This window comes from Bubalus kerabau, chromosome 10, assembly GCF_029407905.1.
Source record: "Bubalus kerabau isolate K-KA32 ecotype Philippines breed swamp buffalo chromosome 10, PCC_UOA_SB_1v2, whole genome shotgun sequence".
Taxonomy (NCBI): Eukaryota; Metazoa; Chordata; class Mammalia; order Artiodactyla; family Bovidae; genus Bubalus; species Bubalus kerabau.
Genome location: NC_073633.1, coordinates 61,238,935 through 61,254,647, shown reverse-complemented (window position 1 = coordinate 61,254,647; position 15,713 = coordinate 61,238,935). Strand labels below are relative to the sequence as shown.

At 38.8% G+C, this 15,713-nt stretch overlaps 1 protein-coding gene across 1 annotated transcript in view; it reads left to right on the top strand.

Annotated features, from left to right (window-relative positions):
* The window catches only part of UNC13C (unc-13 homolog C), an 860,874-nt gene that overhangs the window by 161,244 nt on the left and 683,917 nt on the right, over positions 1 to 15,713 (top strand). The window contains exons 3-4 of the mRNA XM_055537914.1: positions 5,903 to 6,023; positions 7,285 to 7,356. The gene's annotated coding sequence lies outside the window, so the exon portion shown is untranslated. The remainder of the gene's footprint in view (positions 1 to 5,902; positions 6,024 to 7,284; positions 7,357 to 15,713) is intronic.

Sequence of the window (15,713 nt, the reverse complement as noted above, 5' to 3'; positions counted from 1 at the left end):
CAGTAGTATATTTAAATAGACAATCCGGCAGTTTAAATTCAAATTATGTTTTCCGTAACACTCTTGCCTGGAAAATCCCATGGACAGAAGAGCCTGGTAGGCTGCAGTCCATGGGGGTCGCTAAGAGTTAGACATGACTGAACGACTTCACTTTCACTTTTCACTTTCATGCATTGGAGAAGGAAATGGCAACCCACTCCAGTGTTCTTGCCTGGAGAATCCCAGGGACGGGGGAGCCTGGTGGGCTGCCGTCTGTGGGACTGAAGTGATTTAGCAGCAGCAACATAAGTATGTACTTTTTATATTTTCCAGTTATTTATATAACAACATGTTGCAATGCAAAGGCTTTGGCGTTTCATATTTTGTACTCAAATATAGGCACTACCACTTTTTAGACTTGTGGTGTTAGGCAGGATGCTGAATTGTGCCAGGCCATGGTTTTTTCCTCTGTATAGCAGGAATAATTAATATATTTTTAGAGAATTATTTCGATGATTTAGCGTGGTACTTTTTAAAATACTCAACATAGTGCCTAGAACAGAGCAAGCAAATATAAAAAGGCAACTGCAATACTATTATTGATATTTGCTACCTGTTACCTGTCTGTGCTACATATGCTATTATATTGTGACAATAAAGATAATATATTTTGTAGACCTGGAGTCACTTAACCTGAAGATCACAACTAGGGCATATTCTGGGACAATGTGGAAATCTGTGAACTGATGTCTTTGTCAGTCCAGGAACTAAGGGCCATTCCAAGGCTTGACTCTGGATTTGTTCCTTGATCCTGAAGTCATCACAGTCTGACATCCACTATAGTCTGCCCTGTGAGCCGTTCAAACACTCTTGCTTCATTTGTCAAGTTCACCATCTGGGATAGCTTGCTGATCTCTTTTCCAGGGGAAACTTACATGAAGAAAGTTATTGGAATGAGCTGGAGCCCTTGTAATTGCAACTGCTCTCAAGACCACAACATATCACCTTTCTCCTATATGTAGCATTGTATATGTCTCCTACCTGATGGCTAGCACTTCTCCTGGTCTAGCTGGCTTGCCTGCTGTGGTGACCCAGATTACATCCCTGAGTGACCTGAGATCTCAGTCATTTTGCCATTCTTATCCATTCACCATCAAATCTGGCAGGTAATTGTGAAGATTTTCCTCAGTCACTTATGGGTGCCAGATGTGTTCCTCCTTGTCCACATAGTGTAATTTCAGCTCTACATTTTCCTAATGATCTGAGTCAATTCTTGCTGCCATAGGTTTAAGAGATGGAATGGAAACCATATCTTAAGGCTTCTTAGTTCTTCACTGTGTCCCAGTAGTAGCAGGGCCCCCTGGGAGTCAGATACTCCATAAGCAGGAAAAGCTAAGTTGTGGGGATGCAAAGTACAGATGTTCCATCTGGGACATTGAGAGGTAATAAGCAGGGATGCTCCTTGGTTTCCAGACTGCTGTGTTATATCTACCGGGGACACAATAATGTGTGATGGTCATGGATTTAGAATGTATACTACATTCTGTAGTACGGCATCCCATCCCATCAGGGTATCATTTCTAAGTTGGCATTTCAAATGTGTTTTCAAAGGCTCTTATTATTAAAATTATTAATCTGGAAGTTTCTGGGTTTGGATGTGGTGTGTCATGGAACAAGAGTCCTTGGTGAGGACCCTGCTGCTGCACAAACACTACTGTAAGGTAATTCCTCTGGTCAAAGATGAAATTATGTGTATGGAAAAGGCACATTTATATATGGAGTTGTGTTGATTCCAGTTAAACTGAAGCAGTGTCCTTTCCAGAGTAGAGGTTCAGTGTAATCAATTGCTACCAAGTGGCTAGTCGAACTTCTTGAAAGATGTTGTTGTTCTTAGGTGCTCAGCATTGATCTCTGTTGCTGGTGTGTTGGGCATTCAGCAGCAGCAGTATCCTGCTCAGGCTTAATCAATAGGAGCCCAGGCTGTTGAATTCATACATATCTCTATTTCAGCTACAGCTGATCATCATTGTTTGCTTGGTTATTCATTGCTACTTCCATGGTGCATACTATCTGGTGGACCTTAACATGCAACACACAGTATTTCACACTTTAAACTCTTTCTTTCAAACCATCCACATTTCTCCTCTATAGTCTCTTTGAACCTGATGTTCTAATTTTTCTTCTTGCAGGCTCATGAGAAATTAGGCAAGTGGTTCACCACTGCTCATGAGTCCACATATATTTTTACCATGGGCCATTTCTCTTTGCACGCAAAGTGAATGATCAGGTAACCTTCCCCAAATTCTACCCATTGGATAGTAGTGGTGAAAATGGGCACCCTTGTCTTGTTCCTGACTTTAGGGGAAATGCTTTCAATTTTTCACCATTGAGGATAATGTTTGCTGTGGGTTTGTCATATATAGCTTTTATTATGTTGAGGTATGTTCCTTCTATTCCTGCTTTATGGAGAGTATTTATCATAAATGGATGTTGAATTTTGTCAAAGGCTTTCTCTGCATCTATTGAGATAATCATATGGATTTTATTTTTCAATTTGTTAGTGTGGTGTATTACATTGGTTGATTTGCAGATATTGAAGCATCCTTGCATCCCTGGGATAAAGCCCACTTGGTCATGGTGTATGATCTTTTTAATGTGTTGTTGGATTCTGATTGCTAGAATTTTGTTAAGGATTTTTGCATCTATGTTCATCAGTGATATTGGCCTGTAGTTTTCTTTTTTTATGGGATCTTTGTCAGGTTTTGGTATTAGGGTGATGGTGGCCTCATACAATGAGCTTGGAAGTTTACCTTCCTCTGTAATTTTCTGGAAGAGTTTGAGTAGGATAGGTGTTAGCTCTTCTCTAAATTTTTGGTAGAATTCAGCTGTGAAACCATCTGGACCTGGGCTTTTGTTTGATGGAAGATTTCTGATTACAGTTTCAATTTCTGTGCTTGTGATGGGCCTGTTAAGATTTTCTATTTCTTCCTGGTTCAGTTTTGGAAAATTGTACTTTTCTAAGAATTTGTCCATTTCTTCCAAGTTGTCCATTTTATTGGCATATAATTGCTGATAGCCATCTATGGGGTTGCACAGAGTCGGACATGACTGAAGTGACTCAGCAGCAGCAGCAGCTGTCTCTTATGATCCTTTGTATTTCTGTGTTGTCTGTTGTGATCTCTCCAAGTTGCAGGATATAAAATCAACACACAGAAATCCCTTGCATTCCTATACACTAATAATGAGAAAATAGAGAAATTAAGGAATCAATTCCATTCACCACTGCAATGAAAAGAATAAAATACTTAGGAATATATCTACCTAAAGAAACTAAAGAACTATATATAGAAAACTATAAAACACTGGTGAAAGAAATCAAAGAGGACACTAATAGATGGAGAAATATACCATGTTCATGGACTGGAAGAATCAATATAGTGAAAATGAGTATACTACCCAAAGCAATCTATAAATTCAATGCAGTCCCTATCAAGCTACCAACAGCACTTTTCACAGAGCTAGAACAAATAATTTCACAATTTGTATGTAAATACAAAAAGCCTTGAATAGCCAAAGCAATCTTGAGAAAGAAGAATGGAGCTGGAGGAATCAACCTGCCTGACTTCAGGCTCTACTACAAAGCCTCAGTCATCAAGACCATATGGTACTGGCACAAAGACAGAAATTTGATCAATGGAACAAAATAGAAAGCCCAGAGATAAACCCACGCACCTATGGACACCTTATCTTTGACAAAGGAGACAAAAATATACAGTGGAGAAAAGATAATCTCTTTAACAAGTGGTGCTGGGAAAACTGGTCAACCACTCGTAAAAGAATAAAACTAGAACGCTTTCTAACACCATACACAAAAATAAACTCAAAATGGGTTAAAGATCTAAACATAAGACCAGAAACTATAAAACTCCTAGAGGAGAACATACACAAAACACTCTCCAACATAAATCACAGCAGGATCCTCTATGACCCACCTCCCAGAATATTGGAATAAAAGCAAAAATAAACAAATGGGACCTAATTAAAATTAAAAGCTTCTGTACAACAAAGGAAACTATAAGCAAGGTGAAAAGACAGTCTTCAGAATGGGAGAAAATAATAGCAAATGAAGCAACTGACAAAGAACTAATCTCAAAAACATACAAGCAACTCCTGCAGCTCAATTCCAGAAAAATAAATGACCCTATCAAAAAATGGGCCAAAGAACTAGACAGACATTTCTCCGAAGAAGACATACAGATGGCTAACAAACACATGAAAAGATGCTCAACATCACTCATTATCAGAGAAATGCAAATCAAAACCACAGTGAGGTACCATTTCACACCAGTCAGAATGGCTGCGATCCAAAAGTCTACAAGCAATAAATGCTGGAGAGGGTGTGGAGAAAAGGGAATCCTCTTACACTGTTGGTGGGAAGGCAAATTAGTCCAGCCACTATGGAGAACAGTGTGGAGATTCTTTAAAAAACTAGAAATAGAACTGCCTTATAACCCAGCAATCCCACTGCTGGGCATACACACCGAGGAAACCAGAATTGAAAGAGACACGTGAACCCCAATGTTCACTGCAGCACTGTTTATAATAGCCAGGACATGGAAGCAACCTAGATGTCCATCAGCAGATGAATGGATAAGAAAGCCGTGGTACATATACACAATGGAGTATTACTCAGCCATTAAAAAGAATACATTTGAATCAGTCCTAATGAGGTGGATGAAACTAGAGCCTATTATACAGAGTGAAGTAAGCCAGAAAGAAAAACACCAATTCAGTATACTAATGCATATATATGGAATTTAGAAAGATGGTAATGATAACCCTGTATGCGAGATAGCAAAAGAGACACAGATGTATAGAACAGTCTTTTGGACTCTGTGGGAGAGGGAGAGGGTGGGATGATTTGGGAGAATGGCATTGAAACATGTATAATATCATATATGAAACGAAACGCCAGTCCAGGTTCGATGCATGATACAGGATGTTTGGGGCTGGTGCACTAGGATGACCCAGAGGGATGGTACAGGGAGGGAGGTGGAAGGGGGGTTCAGGATGGGGAACACGTGTATACCCATGGTGGATGCATGTTGATGTATGGCAAAACCAATACAATATTGTAAAGTAATTAGCCTCCAATTAAAATAAATAAATTTATAATAATAAAGGAAAAATGAAGTGACTTACTCAGGGACATGTGATCTTTAGTAATAAAATGACAAGGAAAAATTTTTCAAAAAAAAAGTGACAATGACAGTCTGTGGTCAAAAAAAAAAAAGACTTTTAAAAAAGGTAAAAAAAAAAAATTCTACCCATTGGAAAGATTTTTCCCTCTCTGATGTCTTTCAGTGCTATATTGAGTGGGATGGTGTACCAACAGTCCATTTTCATGGAATACCCACATGTTGAGATACCACACATTAGATAACCTGTCCATGCACTAAGGAATACTGCTTCAATAGCAATCCAGTCTTTCCTATCTAACTTTATATACATCCACATTCATCTAGTACTCACAGAATCCAGTTCATAAGTACTCTGTCAGTTCCTATACGCTCCTATTGCTGCATGTATGTTGCTGAGGTTCTTCAGTTCCTTCAACACATAGTCTTTTTCCTCCCTTTACAGGCTCTTTTGTTTAGCTGGCTTATGTTGTTTCTTTTTCCTAGTTATTGGTCTGGGGGTCAATGGGAATGTTTTCGGTAGATCTTGTTGGAGGGTGCACACATTTTCTTGCAAGTTTTCAAGCAAGAGTGGAGCACTAGTTACTAACAGGGGAGAGCCACTTTTTGTCAGAGGATTCAGGGAAATCTGAGGATTGAAGAGTTTCCAGTGAATTAACCCAGATGTCCCCAGTCCCATTTTTTTCACATGACTCACAGTCCCATTTTTTTTTTTCCCAATTAAGGCCCCAATCTTGGCACAGCCAACCTGTCTAAATTGAGAGTTAAACCTTCTCTGGAGCTCTGCCACACTTATGATCAATTCCTGGGTCTGATGCTCAACTTTTTCTGCATCTGCTGCAAGAGGTGAGAATTTCTTTATCTAATGACATAGATGTCTGCTGTTGTTACCTTTAGTTTTAAATTGGTAGCATCACTTTAAGCCTTTCAATGTCTTTCTCCATTGCATTAAAAGGCTTCAGTAGCTATTCCATTCCATGGCACTAATCACTTTCTCTCCCAACCTCTAATACCTCAATGTAGTACATGCAAGTTCTTTCCTTCCACTGGTATTCACACATTGGTCCCCCACTAAAAGTGAATGTGTTAACAATTGTTCTGTTACAGTATACCACAGGCCATCAGTTTTTGACATGGCGTCAGTGATTGGGTCCTCATTGCCAGTCCAACAGAGAGGATTTAGATAAAAGATCTCATTTTAGAGTCACTTCCTCAGTGCTCTCTTGATAACAACTTTCTTAAGTCAGGTTTCCTGGGAAACACATTATGAAACAGAGATATATGTGCAGAGCTTCTTTTGGAAGAAGGTGAGCCATAAAGTATTTGCAACAGAGACCTCAGCCAATCCTAGGCCTCTGATACTACGATGGCCCCTGTGTTAAAGCAAGAGGGCTAGGCATTTGGGAAACCCCCATCATTGAGTCATTGCATGTGGGCTGACCCAGATAAGGGAGAATAACCCCTTGGCCTCCGCCATTCTCAGAGAGTGACTCAGCTATGTGCCTTTGTCAATTGCATAAATGAGTGACTTTGTCTTGGAGCAGGTGTTTGTGTGGCACACCACAGCTATGCCATACAGAATCTTTCCTTTAATGCTGAGAGAGGACTTGGATGGGAGGTTGGAATGCAAATGTTATGGTCGCAGTTACTTTGATTTTAATATCAAGGACAATAAGCACTCTGGGAAACCCCTTCTATGTCCTCCTTTCTTCTATGACACAGAAGTTTACTCAGAAGGCTTTCTCACTACTAATTTTATTTAAATTATTTTAGATAATATTTTTAAATGTATTAAAAATTAGCAGATTGTGGTTCCTGAGTGTCAAAGATTGTCTCTCTAATTTTCTTTCTGGCTGTTATCAAGTCCTAAGTGAAGGGTCCAGACTGAGTTAGTGGGCCAGGTAAACACAGGATACAACCAGAGACTGAATCTTAGTGTAATTTTATGGGAGGGAGGAAAGCTTACCATCATTTGTGAGCAGCGGCTTTTGAAAACTTGAATTTGGAGAGGCATTGTATATTGTTATGTCTGTGGTTATTTGAGACACAAAAAAAATTTGTATTTCCTTTGTAATTTCTTCCTATTTTCTTATTTCAATTACACCAGCACCTAGGCTTGCCATAGTTCAAGTTACCAACTGCTTCTTGGGTGATGATTTATTCCCAGATGCTCTTTGAGGTAAGAGCTGGCTGATGCTAAGCATGTTTTAGTTTTAAACTAAAGAGACTTTCCATGTATAATTTAGTATTCCATAATACAAAATATAAGAAACTTTTAAAGTACTGAACTTATGTTAAATCCTTTATTGGGACCATATATTGCCAACCATTATATGGAATGTGCTCTATTTTTGCCAAAAAAGTTGAAAGATGTCTTGCTCTTAGGTAGTTTAAAATAATTTCTTTATAGATTTACTTTAAAAGTACCCTGTGATATAGGAAAAGGATGAAATTTCAGCTGTATTTATGAGACACTAATTTTAACTTTACTTTTAAGTGCCACACCCATTTTGCTTCCATGCTCTAAAGCGTAAATAATTGACTTTCACCCAAGAGTTAAAATCAAATCAAGTTCCACTGAATGAAGAGAATTGCATTGGACCTAACACTCTCAAAGGGGAAGGGAGGGGGAGGATATTAATTATGTAAGCATCTAAGTTTTGGTCTGTTGTCACATTGGACAGCATTCATTAAAATTTTAAATTCTCAGTTTTACTACAGAATAAGGACACATCTAGACTTATGTATAATCAGTGAGGTGAGAAGAACAGCTGAGAAGTCTTATCAGTAGTTAAGTGCAAAAGTCTGTGGTGAGGATTATGCAAACGTGTTTATATATGTCCTTTAATGTGTAGAGTACAGTGAGGAGAAGTTTTACTACCTCCATGGAAATGTTTAATTTTTTGTGGATTTTTGTTTTCTAAAAAAGGTAATGACCTCAAGTGAACATGCATGAAGGCCTGAACCAAGGCAGTTAAGTCCTGGAATGAAAGGCGGCCTGGCAAATGAGAAAAATAGTCAAGTTTAAGACCATAAAATTTAGAACCAGGTAGAAGTTTGGAGCAATTAAATAGAGGGATTAAAGCTGAACCTAGAGTTCTAGTCCTTATACCTAAGAGAATGCTGGTTTTGCTAATTAGCATTGTATGAGAAATTTAAAGAACTTTGTATTTCATGAATGAATACAAATTTGAATATATTGACTATTGAATTCAAATACTGAATGGGAGATGTTAATAGTTATTCAGACCAAACTGAATGGAATTAGCAAATAGGAATTAATGCAAAGATGAGAAGCTAGGTGCAGACATACTGATTTGGTTAGAGAAAGTTAGAGAAAAAGGAATAAAAGAAATCTGAAAAGAGGATGAGAGGCCAGCAAAGGACCTTGTTAGGGCCTCTTTGTAAGGAAGGACACTGACACTTGCCTCTGCTGGTGTCTCATCATCCCTTAGACAAAATTCACTGGCCCCAGACCCAGGCCTAGAGAATAATCAGAAACAGGATCTGCTTCTTCTGTGGCCCTGTGGTCTCTTATTTATGCTTTTGACACCCTGTGTTCATGCTTTTCTTTTTCTGAAAGTATGTTTTCCCTGCTCAGTTTTCCCAAAGATCAAAAGTTGATTGCTCAGGTCACAACATTGTCACTTTCTTGTTGAAATGCCTAAAAGGATCTGACAAAATCTCCATGTTCCAACTCCAAGTTCCCAAGATATAAAAACTAATTGGCCCAGTTTCCATCATGTAACCACTCTGGCCAAAATAACCACGTCCAGAGAGAGGCTGTGTTGTCATGGAGGTGTAGAGAATGACGAAAGAAAGGCTGAGTGGTTATTGGTTTCAGATGCAGCAGATAGGTTAGGGAATATTAACATTTGGTACAAATGTGCCCAATTAAAGAGAAATTTTAATAGAGTTCTGAGGCTGAAATTGGGACAGCAAGAGGTTGAAGTAACTGACTTTGACTAAAGTGACTGACTCATGAGGAAGTAAAAATCAGAACTCCTCTGAGTTAGGTGAAAGGTGCAGTAGCCTGAGCGGGTAACAACACTGAAGGAAAGCTGAAGTCTCTTTTGTATGTTTTTTATTTACATTCGGGTAGGATATAAACATGCTTATTGCTTAGGTTGAATAAACCCAGTAGAGAGAAAGAGAATTAAGATAGAAGCCAGGGAAGAGATAATTGCTGGAGCATGATTCTAGAGGTGGTGAGAGATGACGCAATCAGGAGCACAGGAGGAGATATGACCTTTGGAAAGAAGACATTCTCATATCCACAAGATGTGCAGTGAACATACAATGCTGAAATAAATCTCTCTCTGAATACTTATTGTAGTTGTTCCAGTTGGGTGACATTAAACCTGTGGATAACTTCAGTCTGCCTTCAGTCAAGGAGGCATCTGTGTCTGCTAGATTTCCAAGCAGATACGAGAATCGAGGTCTGGTTTTTGTGATGAGACTGAATGTCAAAGAAACTTTTCTTCCTTAAACAGGATGTCTTTCTGTTTATACATTTATGTCTTTGAGTACACAGCCCAACTGACTTTTTCAGCATTGCACGCTCTAACTGGGGAAACTTAAAAAATGCTCATTTTCATACTAAAATCAATTAAACAGGTTTTCACCATTCCAGGAAATTGACTCTCAAGTGTAATTTCCATCATCAAAGTACTTGTTATACTTTTTCCTAGAATGAGATTTGTAAGCAGTAAAATACACAGATTTCAGGTTTATAATTTGGACTTCCCAGGTGGCGCTAGTAGTACAGTGGTATAGAATCTGCCTGCAATGCAGGAGATGCAGGAGACACATGTTCAATCCTTGGGTGGGAAGATCCCCTGGAATAGGAAATGGCAACCTGCTCCAGTATTCTTGCCGGGAAAATTCCATGGGCAGAGGAGCCTGGCAGGCTACAGTCTATGGGGCTGCAAAGAGTCAGACATGAATGAGCAACAAAACACACACACATACAAAAAAATGAACATACGTACTATCCCAAGTAAGATACAGAACATTTCCATCACCCCAAAAGTTTTATTATGTCACTTTCAAGTCAATTCCCATGCTTCACAGGCAACAACTTTTCAGATTTATGTTATCATAGATTAGTCTTGCTTTGAACTTAATATGAATGGAATCAGAGAGCATTTACTCTTTTGTGTCTGCCTTCCTTGCCCATCATGTTTTAAGATTTGTATGTAATAGTGGTTCATTTTTTATTGTTGTTTAGTGCTCCATTGTTTCAATACACTATAATTTGTATATACTTTCTCCTCCTGATGGATATTCTCCCACCTTTTTGCCATTATTAATAATAAGGCTGCACAGAAATTCTTATACAAGTTAGTTTGAAAAAATATATCTTAATTTCTCCTGCATAAATACTTAGGAATGTAATTGCTGGACCTTAGTATAAGTGCTGGTTTAAGTCTACCAGAAACTATCAGATCAGTGATTATATTCTTTAACATTATCTTCTTTAATGCATAAAAATTCTAGTTACTTTTCATGTTCTCTTGAATTTAGTATGTAACCAGTCTTTTAAAATTTTATCCATTCTCATCTGTATGAAATGGTATTTCATTTTTGGTTTTTAATTTGCATTTCCTGATATTTAATGTTATAGAGCACACTCCCTTACCCCTATTGGCCAGCTTTCTTGCCTGGAAAATCCCATGGACAGAGGAACCTAGTGGGCTACAGTCCGTAGGGTCATAAAGAGTCGGACACAACTGAAGCAACTTAGCATGCACGCATACATTGACCAGTTAGAAATCAGTCTGAAATCATCACTGATTACTAACCCTTTGTGTTGCTTTGAAGGATATGCTCTTGCCATTATAGGTCAAAAGCAATAAAGCTTTTGAGCAAAATAAGCTAGCAAGGGACTAATTATCTATAAAGAATACTTTGTGAACAGATTTTTTTATTGAGACACCCAAGGTTCAGAGCTCTTTAGATTTCATTAATTAGACATGTGGACATCTAATCAATGTACCAATTTGCCAGCAATACTCATAATTTCTTGTTATAGATATATTCAATGTAATTTTAGCATGAGGCATATTTGTGGCTGAAATATTAAAGCAACTCTTGTAGAAATACAATAATATCTAATAAATTTGAACCTTGCTTTTTTAGAATGTGTAATAATTACTTCAGCCAGGAGGGTATTAAATTTGTATTAAGAACAGGATAAATCCATTTCCCTGCCACCCTACTAACATTTAGGTCAAATTCTGTTTATGGCTGAACAGATTAGTAATAGTTCATAAAATATTGGTACATTTTTTATTGCTTTTTTTCCCAATAAAAATTAAACTATTAAATGTTGGGTACCCTGATATATTCCATTAGGGAAAATAGATGCAAAAGTGAGAGGTTATATTACCTCATGCTATTGCAATAATACATGTAACACAGTGTAGTGTAGTGTAGTGTATCGGTGGTGTTCATGTGAGCCCATGACACAGATGAAGGGGCACATTAATTCCTACCTGGGTCATCAGAGAGACTTCTGCAGAGTGGTACTGCTTGACCTGGACCTAGAATCCAACTTGCCAAGTAGGGAATTTAAGATACTCTGGCTGGCTTCATGAGTTTTGGCTTAAAGAACATTTTGCTGGAGTAAGGGAGGGAATGATAAGGAAGAAAGTAGATATTAATGAAACCAGACACTATGCCCCACCAAGAAATGTGGCAGATGTGTCCACTCTCATTATCACATCATCGCACATATCTTGCAAACACCCCTAGGACATAGATAGTATAATTCCTGGTTTATATGCAAGGGATGTGAAATCTCTGTGGTCCCAATCCCAGTTTCAGAAATGTTAAAATATGTTTGTCTTAAAATCAATAAAATACTATAAAATCACTATTATAAGTTTTTATCCACTCCTTTAGAGTATGTAACATTTTAAAAGAAATAATTTTAAACTATATATAACACTACACATTTTTATCTTCCTCACAAGGCCTCAGAATTGGTATGATTCTTACTCTGTCCTGAAAAACAGCGGGCAGTTTGCTCTAGTCTGCTGCTGCTGCTGCTAAGTTGCTTCAGTCGTGTCCAACTCTGTGCGACCCCATAGACGGCAGCCCACCAGGCTCCCCCGTCCCTGGGCTTCTCCAGGCAAGAACACTGGAGTGGGTTGCCATTTCCTTCTCCAATGCATGAAAGTAAAAAGTGAAAGTGAAGTCGCTCAGTCGTGTCTGACTTAGTGACCCCATGGACTGCAGCCTACCAGGTTCCTCTGTCCATGGATTTTCCAGGCAAGAGTACTGGAGTGGGGTACCATTGCCTTCTCCATTGCTCTAGTCTAAATGGGTGCAAAAGAGGAGCCGTGTTACATTAGGACTCTCTTTTCTGTCTTATAGTCAGGAAGGGCATGGGGATAGAAGAAAGATCTGATCAGATCACAAGCTTATTGTTATTTATTAAAAACATAAATAATATCTAACATTTTTGAGTACTTCTGTGGTTCCAGGCACTCCTCTCATGATCTCTTATTTAATCCTTACAGCAATATGAAGGAGTTGGTACTGTTATTATCTCATTTGTCAGATGAGGAAACTTAGGAACAGAGAAGTTAAGCAGTTTGCTCACTGTATACAGAGAGTCAGGATTCACAGTAGACCACTTGGTCTGGCTTAAGCCTCCATCCCATGCCCCTCCCCTAATGTAACAAATAGTATATGCTGGAGCTCACCTGGGCACCAAATGGAATATGCCTTGTATTCACCAAAGATGGAAGTGCTCCCTGATAGAACCGTGGTCATTTTATTTGAACAGTGTGCTGTGTATGGTTTGGGAGCCACACTTATATTTAAATTCTACTCCTGTCACTTGAGTAAGTCATAAGTAACTTACTTAGGGTCTCTGAGTCTCAGTTTTCTTGCTTTTAGAATGTGTGTGCTTAGTTGCTCAGTTGTGTCCTACTCTTTGCTACCCCATGGACTGCAGCCCGCCAGGCTCCTCTGTCCATGGGGATTCTCTAGGCAAGAACACTGGAGTGGGTTGCCATGTCCTCCTCCAGGGGGTCTTCCTAACCTAGGGATTAAACCCAGGTCTTCTGCAATGCAGGCAGATTCTTTACTGACTGAATCACCAGGGAAGCCCGTTTTTAGAATAAGAATAATATTTTACCTTATGAGGATTTAAGGATTAATCATTTTAAAATATTGAAGACAGAGTAATGATTTTCTATTAGGATGAAAACAGCAAAAAAGTGCTTGGGAAGCTCAGGCAGGGGCACGTAATTTGCTCTTACAGGGACTTGGGCCCCTGCCTTATCACAGGTCACTAGGCTGGTAGTGTGTCTCCAAGCAACCTAGTAGGACAGAGACATGGGAAACATTAGAATTAGTGGCAACTTTTGCTCCAGGATGCTGTTTTTCCTCAGTCACATTCCTTTATACAGCTTATGTGTCTAGTAAGAATTCCAATATATGGTGAAAGTGCTCATAAGATTTTCTTACAGAAAGCTCTCTTAATATCAAAAGACTTTCTAGCTCCAGAAAATTACTGATGTTGATCATAGAGAATCAAGGTCAAAGTCAAATCACTTGAAGATGGATTTGGATTGCTGCTTCTGAGAATGTTGCCATGGTAGGAAGATGTCAAATCCTTGGATGGATTGCCTTAGAAGAAGGCAGTGCAGCACAGGCAGGCAAAGCAGTGAAGCTGGGGCAGGAGACCTGTATTTTTGCTCCAGCTCTGCTGTTTGAACTCAGGCAAGGGTTTTGACCCTTCTAGGTTTTCATTTCATGTTGTGCACAATTTGAGGATGAGTACTGTTTGAACTGTACTCTCCAAGCCCTGGTACCTGTAGAGGGTCTGTACGGGTGGTAGCTAATGTGGAAGCAGCAAGTAAAGTGAGCCTCCAACACTGCTTCTTTAATTCAACCAAAGAGGCTTGGCTTTGATCAGTTATATTCATTGAGTTTCTATGTCTACTTTTAGTTGGGGAAAAAAGAAGTGGTGGTGGAATCTGAGGATAAAATCCAGGTAAACTAAAGCAATATGTCTCTGAAATGACATCATTCTAAGTTGCTCATCTGTAGCCAGTGTACCTGTGCTCTGCCTACTGTCCACATCAGTGGGCAGAAGTTACGAAGACTGGGGAAAAAAAAAAAAGTTGCAAAGACTTACTCTCCAGAGGAGTGTCTGTAGCTGGGAACAGGGCCAGGCCATGGCCAAGACAGTTAGTGGGCCAGGCTTATTCAAGGCTGCCTAGTGGCTCATATCCGCCCTCTTGTACTACTTGTCTCCTTTAATGGGAAATTCTCCCCAATCTCATGCTTTTCTGTGTTCTCTCTGCTTTTCCCTCCTGCTCTTGAGGAATGTATTCATAAATCTTTTATACCAAGACACAAAGTGACTTACATGCCTTAAAACCTAAGAGCCCCTTGGTGAGATTTGCATTTCAACAAAGACCAAATCTAAAATAAAAGTGACATAGCTTCTTGAGGCAGGAATTCTTCAAATGTATTACATAGGTGACCACTTTTTTCCTTAGGGTTTGTTCTCATGGGAAGCAGATCTTAGTGTTTATGAGAAAGGACTCTGAAGCCAGTCAGTGTGGATTGCATTTCTACCTGTGTCACTTCCCAGCTGTGTGTCCTTGGCCCAGCTACTTGGGTTCTCAGTTTCTTCATCTGTAAAATGGGGATCAATAACATTGCCCACTGCAGATATTATAAACAAACTTCAATGTAGTAATCTCTACAAAGGAGTCGACAGAGTATGGCATTTAATAAGCATTTTGAAAATGGAAAAAACATGTACAAGAGGTATTTGATAAATAGTTTAGAAGAATAATGAAAGACTAAAGATCATGATTCAGAATATATGAAAAAGAGAAGATAAAGAAACTATTTTGAAAACAATTAGTTATTGATCTGTCTTTCAAATGATTGAGGCCAGATTAGCTAGAGGACTAGAATAATACAGATGATCTTACTTACAAAGCAAAATTAGAGACACAAAATTAGAGAACAAACATATGGATACTAGGAAAGGGGGAAGGTGGGATGAATTGAGAGATTGAGATTGACAAACATACACTATTGTTACTATGTATAAAATAGACAGCTGAGAACCAAGTGTATAGCACAGGAAACTCTTCTCAATTCTCTGTGGTCACCTAAAGGGGAAGGAAATAAAAAAACAGAGGATATATGTATATATAAAGCTGATTTCACTTTGCTGTATTGCAGAAACTAACACAACATTATACAGCAACTACACTCCAATAAAAGTTTTAAAAAGATACAATGGAGGAATAAACTAGTGTATCTATGGCACCGTGAAGAGGTCTGGAGTAGAGGGTATGAAATAATCTGTACCCAGAGAATAAGAGGGAAAGCTATATTTAAGGAAGATAAGATGGAAATTAGTTCAAGGGATGGTTTGGAGTGGTAGGTGATATTACTTTAGGAGGCCAGTAAGCTATCATAATATTAAATGTCTGGAGTAAGGAGAATGTACATTATTATAGTGAAGGGAACAAGTTTGGAGTCTGGAGACGCAGG